Source organism: Schistocerca gregaria, chromosome 7 (genome assembly GCF_023897955.1).
Source record: "Schistocerca gregaria isolate iqSchGreg1 chromosome 7, iqSchGreg1.2, whole genome shotgun sequence".
Lineage (NCBI taxonomy): Eukaryota > Metazoa > Arthropoda > Insecta > Orthoptera > Acrididae > Schistocerca > Schistocerca gregaria.
The window spans coordinates 288,178,952-288,192,270 of record NC_064926.1 but is presented as its reverse complement, the minus strand read 5'-3'; positions in this window follow the sequence as shown (position 1 = coordinate 288,192,270).

Genomic DNA, 13,319 nt, shown 5'->3' with positions numbered 1-13,319 from the left:
GAATCTTTAGGTCACGCAGATAGCTGACGCTAATTGTCATTACAGAAATTTTATAGGTCATGCCGGGAGCTGACGTGATTTTGCAGCAGTTAATATTATGATAAAGTGTTTTATAGGTCATGCCAGGAGCGGACGAGAAGTACCAGAAGATGTTTATTGAAGTCATGCCGTGCACTGACGATAATTAATACTGAATGTTTTATAATAAGTCATGCCGTGCGCTGACGTTAATTAATGCTGAATGTTTATAACAGGTTATGCAGAGGGTTGACACAGATGCAGAAGAAGAATGTGTATGTTATGTTAGTATATAAGAAATGTATAATGTTAAGAAATAATTTTGCTAGCATGTGACACATTGCAACACTATGGATGGGGACCACACATTACAATGTCTAACCAGAATAATGTTTACCTTAATTTTCAGCTGCAAAAGAATACTTTAAATAATTTTATGACAGTAATTTTATTGTATATTATGACCTGACATTTGACGACTCATAACTGACGACTACACCCCTGAATGGAAGATAAAATTTTAGGACAGTAAGTCAAGAAATGCATTGTCAACAAAATTTATAATTAATGATGTAAGAAACTAAGATATGTAAATACAGAATAAGTAATAATGTACTTGTCTATAACAAATCTGTATACTATCAAATACTGAATAAGTAGGAACTTTTATGTCTTTTATATATGGAAATAATTTTCTGGAAGAATTCTTAAATTAAAACTACATATTGTTACAAATTACGACACAACATATTTTGTCATAGGGAAAATTATTTCGTAGTCAAATTATGGTACCAACAATGTCCGTGAACCCATTGCCAAAACAATTTTACCCGTACCTTAATTCCTGTGCATCCCCATGGTTATTGAGCACAGAATCAGTGAATTGTGAAACACGTGACTTCAACCAATGATGGTCTCGACGAGGTGTTTGCATACCTAGATGCACACCACAGCCTGATGTATGTCAATTGGTGCCTGCATACCTAGATACACAAAACAGTATGATGTACGACAATAGGTGTTTGCATACCAAGATGCACACCACCAACCTTAATGGACCATTGGAGATGGAACTTAATCCTGATGTGGCTGCGGTAACTCAGGCTATTCGACGACGTACTTAGTGTTTGGGTACTCTAAAACTACGGAGCAAGGCAATGATGGAACCACATGGCGAAACCTGGTGTTGTGCTATGTGAGGGAAAGGAACAGACTTTTGAGTGCATTCACAGACAGTTGCCAGTGCTTTGACCATGCTATCCAATTCCTTTTGTACCTTCCTTAATTGTGGTACTAAGAGATGCCAATTTGAATTAAATGTTTCATAATGTAAACTTTCAATTGCTTCATATGATCTGTATATTGATTTTCACATTTACTCTTATTCTTGTTGTTAAATTTAAGGGAACCAAATTTTACTTGATGTACAATTCCTACTAAAACGCTTTCTATTTACATATTCTCTTTATTAGAGATAGACAAATCATTTCGTATGACAGCATTTGTGTATACACTTTGTTCAAACTATTTTCTATAATCAAATTTTATACTTATGTTGAGTCCATATGACTCAACAACGTAGTAAAATTTTAAGAAAGCCGAGTAGCGGCATATGTAATTATGTAATAGGCGTATTTAAACTGTTTTAGCATGTAATTATCTGAACTGTTTCTTATTTAAATTGTTTTGTTAATTAAATTGCATTGTGTATTATTGAGAAAGAGCGGGAAACCGCGCATAGATACATTTTGAGAAAGAGCGGGAAACAGCGCGCAGTAATACATCTGTAATGGTAGCAGGGATTGTCTGCACCAAAAACCATTGTTGGCGGCGAGACCGCACTTTTGTAGCATTGAGCGTTGGAAGCGAGCAGTTGCGAGTAAGATGTGAGACGAGGCAGTCGTAGCTAGCGAGACATGAGAGGAGGTCGCTGTAAGCGAGGTATGAACTAACACTTAGAAAGAAGCGGTGTGCTCGCCAGCCACTCGCTATATGTAGCGCAATGCTAGTTTTTAAGAATTTTTGTAAAGAACTATACCCCTTGTAATTGTTTGTCAAGATCGTTCTCAGAATATAGTTAACTTCTACCAGATTAAATGCATTAAGAATTTTCTATCCCAAAATCATTCACGTAAATGCTTTACGGAATTTATTGTTATCTTAAAAGAAAAGTCTAAACTGAGCTTCAGCTTTTATCAAATCTAAATTAACTTCAACTTAAAGAATTCCAGTCACAAAGTATTATGAAACTCCACCAGCAGCTTATAATTATGTTAAAGAGAAGTAAGTATATTCATTCCACAGTTTGCTGTAGCAGTCAGATGGCGATCCAGTATAAATAATTAAAGGTAAGAATCAGTCTTAATAATTTCAGGTAACGACTGAGGGCCACGGCGACAACACATTTTATGTTTCGTCGTAATAATCAGCAGGTAGTCTTGACAGAGCAGCAGTTAAAAGATTTTAAGAGACGCAGCGTTCAGTCAGCAAGCAAACGTTCATCCAATATTAGACGGCCAAGTGAAACCTTCCCGTCTAATATTGGATGAACGTTTGCTTGCTGAATGAACGCTGCGTCTCTTAAAATCTTTTAACTGCTGCTCTGTCAAGACTACCTGCTGATTATTACGACGAAACATAAAATGTGTTGTCGCCGTGGCCCTCAGTCGTTACCTGAAATTATTAAGACTGATTCTTACCTTTAATTATTTATACTGGATCGCCATCTGACTGCTACAGCAAACTGTGGAATGAGTATACTTACTTCTCTTTAACATAATTATAAGCTGCTGGTGGAGTTTCATAATACTTTGTGACTGGAATTCTTTAAGTTGAAGTTAATTTAGATTTGATAAAAGCTGAAGCTCAGTTTAGACTTTTCTTTTAAGATAACAATAAATTCCGTAAAGCATTTACGTGAATGATTTTGGGATAGAAAATTCTTAATGCATTTAATCTGGTAGAAGTTAACTATATTCTGAGAACGATCTTGACAAACAATTACAAGGGGTATAGTTCTTTACAAAAATTCTTAAAAACTAGCATTGCGCTACATATAGCGAGTGGCTGGCGAGCACACCGCTTCTTTCTAAGTGTTAGTTCATACCTCGCTTACAGCGACCTCCTCTCATGTCTCGCTAGCTACGACTGCCTCGTCTCACATCTTACTCGCAACTGCTCGCTTCCAACGCTCAATGCTACAAAAGTGCGGTCTCGCCGCCAACAATGGTTTTTGGTGCAGACAATCCCTGCTACCATTACAGATGTATTACTGCGCGCTGTTTCCCGCTCTTTCTCAAAATGTATCTATGCGCGGTTTCCCGCTCTTTCTCAATAATACACAATGCAATTTAATTAACAAAACAATTTAAATAAGAAACAGTTCAGATAATTACATGCTAAAACAGTTTAAATACGCCTATTACATAATTACAACGTGATATTCAAAGAGACATGTAAATATTACTAAATTATTGTGTCCCACCTCGTTTTCCTGTCTGTGTGTGAAGACTGATCTCAGGAGCTACATTAAGTGTTGTAATACGGTTTTCACTAATGAAGTAATTCACAAGGGACGTTTTTGAATATAATTTTTAAATATTTCGTACAGAATGAGTTACCTTTAGCTAAGTAACCTCCCGAAACCCGTGTTTCTGTCGGTCTGTGAAAGGTAATCAGAAGGAGTATTGAACGGAATTTCATTCGGTTTTCACTGACATCGTGAGGGAGATTTATGTTTATACTGTATTAACAATACGCAAAGAGGTCCTCTGTCCGTAGACACAAGGTTCTACGAGCATGGAGCCGGGGCGTAGACTAGTAGGCTAATTCACTATCTCAAATATTTTTACGTGAGTTTTAATAGTATTGTAATCTTCGAATACAGTATTACTGCTACGACGCGTGACGTAGTAATGACGAATAAGTTCACGATTTAGTTTGACTAACGTGACCACCGGCTACATTCGATGTCAACGTGCAAAACCGCACACAGACGGCAGGTGGCCGTACTAACAATGAAGTGTATACAAGGTGAACGTTAATAAAACCGACAAACCTAATCGAAGGATTCCTGAGTCGAAATTGAGGAAAAAAGGTTCTAGGAACATGTGTCCAGAAACAGACGGTATGCGTGTATCGATATCAAATCGTCCTGGACCACAGTACAGAGCTGCATCGCATCCACGTCACTACAGATGTTCAAGTTGTCCTCTATGGGATTGCGGATGATAGGGATAGTAGCGGTTGTCATGCAGGATGTACATAATCCTACTTTGGGTAAGAGGAAGTTATCGGGGTACTGGCATTTAGCTTGTAGTAGAGTTCGTCTCAATATGCTACAGAAAACCATCCTCCGAATCTGATGTAAGCACAGTCAGTAGCTTCCTGCACATTCGTTTGTCTGAATTGATCCGTGATCACACAGCCCGCAAAACGTAAGGAAAGCACGGCATGTGGTCACAGGGGCTTTCATTCATCAGGGGCATCTACCGTGACAACGATGCATTTCCGAACACATGTCCATGGGCTGTTATCTCTAACTCTTTGAGTCAGAAATCCGTCCCCGCAGTTTGCCGGTTTTGTTAATGTTCACCCTGTATAAAGTGTCTTTAGGACGCATATACCAGTACAGTTGGTGTCGTAATGAGGAGCGGTGTAGTTTCTGTAACGTTCATAAGGTCATGCTCATTGGCTTTGGGGCCAAGGGCGGAAGTATTTCTTGAACGTGTACGTTTGTAAACGGTTCTTGTGCCAACGTCGTCGAAGTAAACCGCGCATTCCAAAACGGTGATAGATGAAGGTTATGTGCCATAGGACTTAGATGACAGGTGTTAACAATGCCTCTCCCAGCGGTCCGCAATGCTTAAGCTGGTTGTTCAGGCTATTGACAGATGGTGAAGTCAATGGACAGTGTACCTTGGCGTAACTTTGCAGTGCGATAAAATATGGAACTCGCAAGTTAAAGACAGTCTGCAGGGAAGGCAAAAAGTCGACTTCTGTTTACTGGGAGAGTTTTAGGAAAGTGAACTCTTCAAAGGAGACCTCTTTTAAAACACTTCTTCGAATCACCTGCAACATTTTTCATATCTTGGATTATCTAACTATATTTCGTCCTCATTACAACAACCCCCCCCCCCCCCCCCCATGAACCACGGACCGTGTCGTTGGTGGAGAGGCTAGCGTGCCTCAGCGATACAGATAGCCATACCGTAGGTGCAACCACAACGGAGGGGTATCTGTTGAGAGGCCAGACAAACGTGTGGTTCCTGAAGAGGGGCAGCAGCCTTTTCAGTAGTTGAAAGGGTAACAGTCTGGATGATTGACTGACCTGGCCTCGTAACAATAACCAAAACGGCCTTGCTGTGTTGGTACTGCGAACGGCTGAAAGCAAGGAGAAACTACAGCGGTAATTTTTCCCGAAGGCATGCAGCTTTACTGTATGATTAAATGATGATGGCGTCCTCTTGGGTAAAATATTCAGGAGGTAAAATAGTCCCCCATTCGGATCTCCGGGTGGGTACTACTCAAGAGGATGCCGTTATCAGGAGAAAGAAAACTGGAGTTCTACGGATCGTAGCGTGGAATGTCAGATCCCTTAATCGGGCAGGTAGGTTAGAAAATTTAAAAAGGGAAATGGATAGATTAAAGTTAGATATAGTGGGAATTAGTAAAGTTCGGTGGCAAGAGGAACAAGACTTCAGGTCAGGTGACTACAGGGTTATAAAGACAAAATCAAATAGGGGTAATGCAGGAGTTGTTTTAATAATGAATAGGAAAATAGGAATGCGGGTAAGCTACTACAAACAGCATAGTGGACGCATTATTGTGGCGAAGATAGATACGAAGCCCACACCTACTACAGTAGTACAAGTTTATATGCCAACTAGCTCTGCAGATGACGAAGAAATTGAAGAAATGTATGATGAAATCAAGGAAATTATTCAGATAGTGAAGGAAGACGAAAATTAGATATTAATGGGTGACGGGAATCAGAGTGTAGGAAAAGGGAGAGAAGAAAACGTAGTAGGTGAATATGGATTGGGGCTAAGTAATGAAAGAGGAAATCGTCTGGTAGAATTTGCACAGAGCACAACTTAATCATAGCTAACACTTGGTTTCAGAATCATGAAAGGAGGTTGTATAAATGGAAGAACCCTGGAAATACTAAAAGGTATCAGATAGATTATATAATGGTAAGACAGAGATTTAGCAGGGCTGTCCATAGATCCGTAAGAGTACGAGCCGCTGGAGATCTCTTCTTAACAGCGCGGCGCAAGGTATTTCAGATTTGCTCGATAATGTTCGTGTCTGGGGAGTTTGGTGGCCAACAAAAGTGTATAAACTTAGAAGGTCGTTGCTGAAGCCACACTGTAGCCACACTGGCCGTGTGAGGTGTCTCATTGTCCTGCTGAAACTGGCCAAGTCCGTCTGAACGCACAATGCACATGAATGGGAGCAGGTGATAAGACAGGAGGCTTATGAACATGCCAACTGTCACACTCGTATCTAGAAGGATCAGGGGTTCCATATCATTATAACTGCACACGGCCCACACCATTACAGAGGTTCCACCAGCTTGAACAGTGCCCTGCTCTCATGTAGGATCCATGGATTCATGAGGTTGTCCCCATATCCCCAAACGTACGTACGCTCGGTACAATCTGAAAAGAGACTCGTCTGACCGGTTAACCAGTTTTCAGTAACCAACAGTGTGATGTAATGTTGACAGGCCCAGGAGAGGCTTTGTGTCGTGCAGTCATCAAGGGTACACGAGTGGGTCATCGCCTCCGAAAGCCCATATCGATGAATGGCTTACACGCTGACACTTATTCATGGCACAGCATTGAAATCTGGAGCAGTTTGCGGAAGGATTGCAACTCTGTCACGCTGAACGATTATCTTCAGTCGTCATTGGTCCCGCTCTTACAGGATCTTTTTCCTGTTTTTATTTTTGGAACACTTTTATGTATGAACCACAGAGAGCACAAACAAAGTAAACACAAAGAAACATTTTGAATTACCTCGGTTCCGAGGGTTCCGGGACCTGTACAGAAAATTGGAATAGAAACCTACATAAACATCACTTCCTCCATTTTTAATTCTCATGAAAACCACACATTACATGATGTACCACCACACAGCGAGACCTTCAGAGGTGGTGGTCCAGATTGCAGTACTCACCGGTACCTTAAATACCACGCAGCACGTCCTCTTGCACTGATGCATGCTTGTATTCGTCGTGGGGTACAATCCACAAGTTCATCAAGGCACTGTTGGTCCTTCCAAATTGCATATAAGACAGTGAAAACACTCCAGTCGCACTGAAGGGGACTTATACGTGATTAACTGTCAGATATCAAGATTGTTTTTTTCTTACGAAATGCTCTGTACTTTTCTGAACACGAAAAAGTTTGCTTCCAGGAAAACGGACTACAGAAAGTACGAAAATTAAGAGGAATTTAATATGTGTGTATGCGCCACGACGTCCCATGAAACGCAGTCAGCTCCGTTAAAAATAAAGTTTTGCTCCTATTTGTCCGTTTTCAAGACTTTATAGCTAACATTTTAGCTAACCCGCGAAAGTTGCTAGGTGGTAGCCTTTAAATCGACCGCAGTCCGTTAGTATACGTCGGACCCGCGTGTCGCCACTATCAGTGATTGCAGACCGAGCGCCGCCACACGGCAGGTCTAGAGAGACTTCCTAGCACTCGTCCCAGTTATACAGCTGACTTTGCTAGCGATGGTTCACTGCCTACTTACGTTCTCATTTGCCGAGACGATAGTTTAGCATAGCCTTCAGCTACGTCATTTGCTACGACCAGGTAAGGTGCCATTATCAGTTACTATTGACATTGTGAATCATCTACCGTCAAGAGCGACGTTCATCATTAATGGATTAAAGTTAAGTATGCCACCAGCTACATCCGTTTTTCTAAATTCTAATTTCCTTGTCCTGTTCCAGACCTCACGCCGGCGTGCAAGAGCTAAAACGCGTGCATTTCGGCCTCCTCTAGTAACACGGTGTTGGCTATCCTGCCAACCACAACAATAACCCTACCACTGAACTGTTCACAGTAACAACCTCTCTGCCGTACCTTCGTATTCATAACGAATTCTAATCCCGTTATAACATTTTCAGCTGCTGTTAGTATTACCCTATACTCATCCGAGCAGAAATCCTTGTCTTCTTTCCATTTCACTCTTCTAACCCCTACGATATATAGTCTGAGCCTTTGCATTTCCCTTCTTCTAGCTTCCCTACTACGTGCATGCTTCTGATATTCCACGCCCCATCTAGTAGAACGAGGTCCTTTCGTTGGTTATTCAATCTTTTTCTAATCGTCACCTCCAGTTTGGCAGTCACCTCCCAGAGCTCCGAATGTGGAACTATTCCGGAATGTTTTGCCAATGTAGAGATCATCAAGACACTTTTAAAATTACGAGCCTGTGGATATATGCTATATGTCTTTAAGGCAATGCTGACTAATCAAAATTTATGCGGTGGTGCATTCCGAAGCTGGGGCTGAGGACATTTTAATTGTTAATCAAATATCTTTTTTAAAGGGCGGCAGGGCGGCTGGTTTCGAAATAGATACCAATTGTATTTTTGAACAATCCAAGACGCAATCAATTTTTGGTCTCATGGTCACGTTTTTTTTTTTTCCAGGCTATGAGTAGAGTGGTTAGTTTTGAGCCCTTGGAGACAGGGTGTGCAGGGGCCTGGCCACGAAGCCTCACGAGGCCTCATACTTCCTGTCCCTGAACCGCTTCCTCAGATTTCGTTTCTTTTTCCTTTCATTGTTTATTTTTTTATTTTACCGAAAAAAGCCTAAGTAAACAAATCGTCTTCATTTGTACAAGCATAAATACAATAGAAAGGCCATCCTTCCGACGGAATTAACACGAAAACATTACGCTCAAACAGGGCGAGCAATAGTATTTATAAACATGGTGTGGATAAAAACAATAACAATAACACTGAAGTAAGCTAAGAGGTGGGAGGCCATAGACAAAGAGGGATACGATAAGACTTGCAGGCATTTGCTCGGCATATGGAAAGGAGGTAGAGTGGGTAGGGGTCAACATTTGAGACCTAGCCACCGTGTCCTCGGCAGCGTTACGTGGAAGAAGCACCCGAAAAGAGGGCAGAAGCCAAGGGGTAAGGAAGAGTAGAGTTTGGGGAATGACCAGTGTGCTCCGTTACAGTACGTGAAAGCAACACTTTCCTGTCGATTACGGTATAGAAATGTAGCGCGGAGAGTCACATCTGCCAGGCGGGGGTGGGGGGGGGCGGGGGGGGGGGGGGGAGAATTCGACGTGTGGCACCATCCAGCTGTTGAAATGCGTTGATGTAAAGATCGCGTGAAGGAAATTGGCGAAGAAGGCGCGGTAGCGCGGTCGGTGCTCAACTTCACTGTAGGAGTTGGGAAGTACTACCAGCAGTCAAGGCGTGATTCATCGCCATCGTAAGTGATCGTCCAACGCTTGACCCATACAATCGCATGATTTTTGGAGAAAGTATGGATAAAATTCCATAGGTCAATCGAAACCGGCGGGACGCGGAGGTAACAGGCAACGAACCGTCGAGCCAGTTTCGAGACGTCACTGATAGCAGCCGAAGTCAGTTGGTGGGCATCGTCATTCACGAGGTGGCAAACTTAACAAAGTTGAGTGTCCGTTTGTTCGATGGCGTGAAGACGTGGATTTGTGGCGAATTTTCCACATGTAACGTGGTACGATTGAGCCGTGCATGGCTCGCCGTCACACTGTTTGGTATTTTACGCCCTGTTTTAACGTATTTCCATCTCACCACGTTGATGTAAATTACTGGCGTTACTGAGTTGCTGTTTTTCCTGACCGTCATCGGCGGTAGTAGCGCTTATAGATGTATCCCCTCTGATAGGATCTTTTCTCGTCTGTTGTGACATCCCCGGTTGTCATCTGTAGTGGAGTCGGTCGGGACGTGCGAGGAGGAGAGTTCACGGGGGCAGTTCGGGTCGTGACTTGGGCCCTGGCAATCAGTTGCATCGCGTCTGGAGCGCAGCCCGGGCCAGCCAGTCGCCGGCTTGCAGCAGCAGTGAGCCCTGCGTGGACATCACCCGCCCGACCGTGGCTGCCACTTATCACTTAAGCCGGGCCTCACTTTTAGTGGATTGTTGGTCGATTTGTTGGTACGAGAACATCTCTGTGCGGAGTAGTAGACTGGGCAGCTGGCGGTCTCTGCCCAGTGTAGGAGTCTGTCTGGAGCTGTCCGATCGGTACGAGCATCGTCGCTCGCCGACCCAGGACATGAAAGTTGAGTGGTTTTGACCATTACGTTGCTGGTTACGGCGTTGCTGCTGTGGAGGTTTTCCTGTAAGCAACAACGAGTGAAGTGTTCTAGTTACCTGCCCTGGCCACTTATGTAGTTTTTAAGCAGTGTCTTTTCATCACATGTCGTTACTGCCCAACATGGTGTTTAGTTTTGTCAGCTCAGTTCACATACGCGTTTGGTTGGGGATATTGATAGTTGTAATTTTGGGGCCTTGAATTCTCGTGTACTCCGTAATGGGAAGCAAGAGGTTGCTCCGTGACTGTCACTTGGTTGGGTTCACACGAATTAAGTGTACTTGGACTCACCATCTGTCTCGCCTAAGTGAACGAGGTCAGACCGATCCACAGGAGACTCCTGAGCCGGCCGGGAAGGCCGAGCGGTTCTAGGCGCTACAGTCTGGAACCGCGAGACCGCTACGGTCACCGGTTCGAATCCTGCCTCGGGCATGGGTGTGTGTGATGTCCTTAGGTTAGTTAGGTTTAAGTAGTTCTAAGTTCCAGGGGACTGATGACCTCAGCAGTTAAGTACCATAGTGCTCAGAGCCACTTGAACCTTTTTTTTTTTTTTTTTTTAGATTCCTGAATGCCGTTCTCTTAATTATCCTTTTGGCAGTGTTAGTTATGTGTCTTCAGTCCTGGAAACATGTTTTCTGATTTTCCTGCAAGTCCAAACATTATCTATCACCTTCTGCTCTTGAAAGGTTGTTGTAATTTTCTCTGAAAGATTTATTGTAGCCCATCCGCCGTTGGTGTTGCTAAAAGGAAATTTTGATACTTAATGAATTGTTTTACCGATTGTTCGAATATATATTTCCTTAATTTGCAGAATTCAACTTGGCGGCCTTCAGCCATCTCTTTCCGTGCACCTATGGGCCATCAGCCGTGTTAGCATCTTCAAACATTGTGGCCTTCTGCCTTCAGTAAACATCATAGTATATTTGGAATTTTGAAGATTTAATCCGGCGGCCTTGAGCCACTCAGCATGCTTATTTCATGTATGTATACGATTTATCTAGTATAATTAATTGTGTGTCATTTCTTTTCAAAATTGAACGTATTCTAAAGCATCTGTTTGGAGGCCTTCAGTCGCGAAGCGAATTTATTTCTTTCAAAAGTGTATTTCTAAACTAAATGATAAAAACTTACAATAGTGAAATTAATGCGACCGCAACTCCCTTGGCCCTTTCCGCAATCCTAATTACCTGTTAGCCCTGCCTGATTTGGCGGGCGTGTCAACGATGTTTCCAGGATGCTGGGGGGAAGGAAACGCTAATGGACATGACGCTAAACTGTTGGACATCGCGTCGATCGATGTTTGAGTTAGATATTGTTGCTAGCTGCATAACGAAGCATTGGTTTCTAGAAATCTTGGGTTGGAGGAAGACGTGTGCTCGGTAAGTGAGCGTGAGCATAACTGGATGATGAAATCAGAAATGTGCGTCAGAAGTTACGTGATGTGGGCGACTGGTGTGGGAGGCGTTATGGTCGCGGGAGTAAGAATTTCCAGGAAGCTGCACGTAAGGGAGGGGCTCCGTTCCACTGCTTGTGGTGAACAAGTACAAAGACGCCGCTAAGGGTCGCACACTGACAAGGCCGAGGTCCCTCGCTATGGGTGGGCGGGGTCGGGGGGTGGGGCGACGGAGGGCCTTTCTTAACGTGAGCGTTTCGTAACGGACCTTTAAGAGCTTACCGACCGTAAGAAGGTATCCTAACGCGGCCCAGAGGCTACGTCCAATAGTTGATGGGGTGGGAGTACTCGTGCGATGTGGACCATTCTGGACACCACAAGCTGATTGAGGTATTCGACTCGTTGTAAAGAATCGAGTCAGATGAGATAACGTTGTCGCACCGATGTGTGGACAATCTTTAAGTTTCGCCGAACATTGATGGCAGCGGAGCGGCGCACGGTGGAGCGAGAGTTCGTAGTAAAACTGAAGTGCTATCAGGTGTTCCCCAGGGAAGCGTCCTGGGACCTCTGCAGTTCCTGATGTATATAAATGACCTGGGTGACAATGTAAGCAGTTCTCTTAGGTTGTTCGCAGATGATGCTGTAATTTACCGTCTAGTAAGGTCATCCAAAGACCAGTATCAGTTTCAAAGCGATTTAGAAAAGATTGCTGTATGGTGTCGCAGGTGGCAGTGGGCGCTAAATAACGAAAAGTGTGACGTGATCCACATGAGTTGCAAAAGAAATCCGTTGAAATTCGATTACTCGATAAATTGTACAATTCTCAAGGCTGTCAATTCAACTAAGTGCCTGGGTGTTAAAATTACGAAGAACTTCGGTTGGAAAGACCACATAGATAGTATTGTGGGGAAGGCAAGCCAAAGGTTACGTTTCGTTGGCAGGACACATAGAAGATGACACAAGTCCACTAAAGAGACAGCTTACACTACACTCGTTCGTCCTCTGTTAGAATACTGCTGCACGGTGTGGGATCCTTACCAGGTGGGATTGACGGAGGACATCGAAAGGGTGCAAAAGAGGGCAGCTCGCTTTGTATTATCACGTAATATAGGAGAGTTTGTGGCAGACATGATACGCGAGTTGGGATGGAAGTCATTAAAGCAAAGACGTTTTTCGTTGCGGCGAGATCTATTTACGAAATTTCAGTCACCACCTTTCTCTTCCGAATGCGAAAATGTTTTGTTGAGCCCAACCTACATAGCTAGGAGTGATCTACAAAATAAAATTAGAGAAATCAGAGCTCGAACAGAAAGGTTTAAGTGTTCGTTTTTCCTGCGTGCTGTTGTGGAGGGGAATGGTAGAGAGATAGCATTATTGTTGTTCAATGAACCCTCTGCCAAGCACTTAAATGTGAATTGCAGTGTACTCATGTAGATGTACATGTAGACACCAAGGTAACGTACGGTCTGTAGACACAGGAGACACGTGAAGTCGTCGTGTGAGATGCCGCGTCCATTCGGTGTCACCGTGGATTTAGTCACATTCATGTTACTGCCTGCTACAGTTCCGTTGATATCTA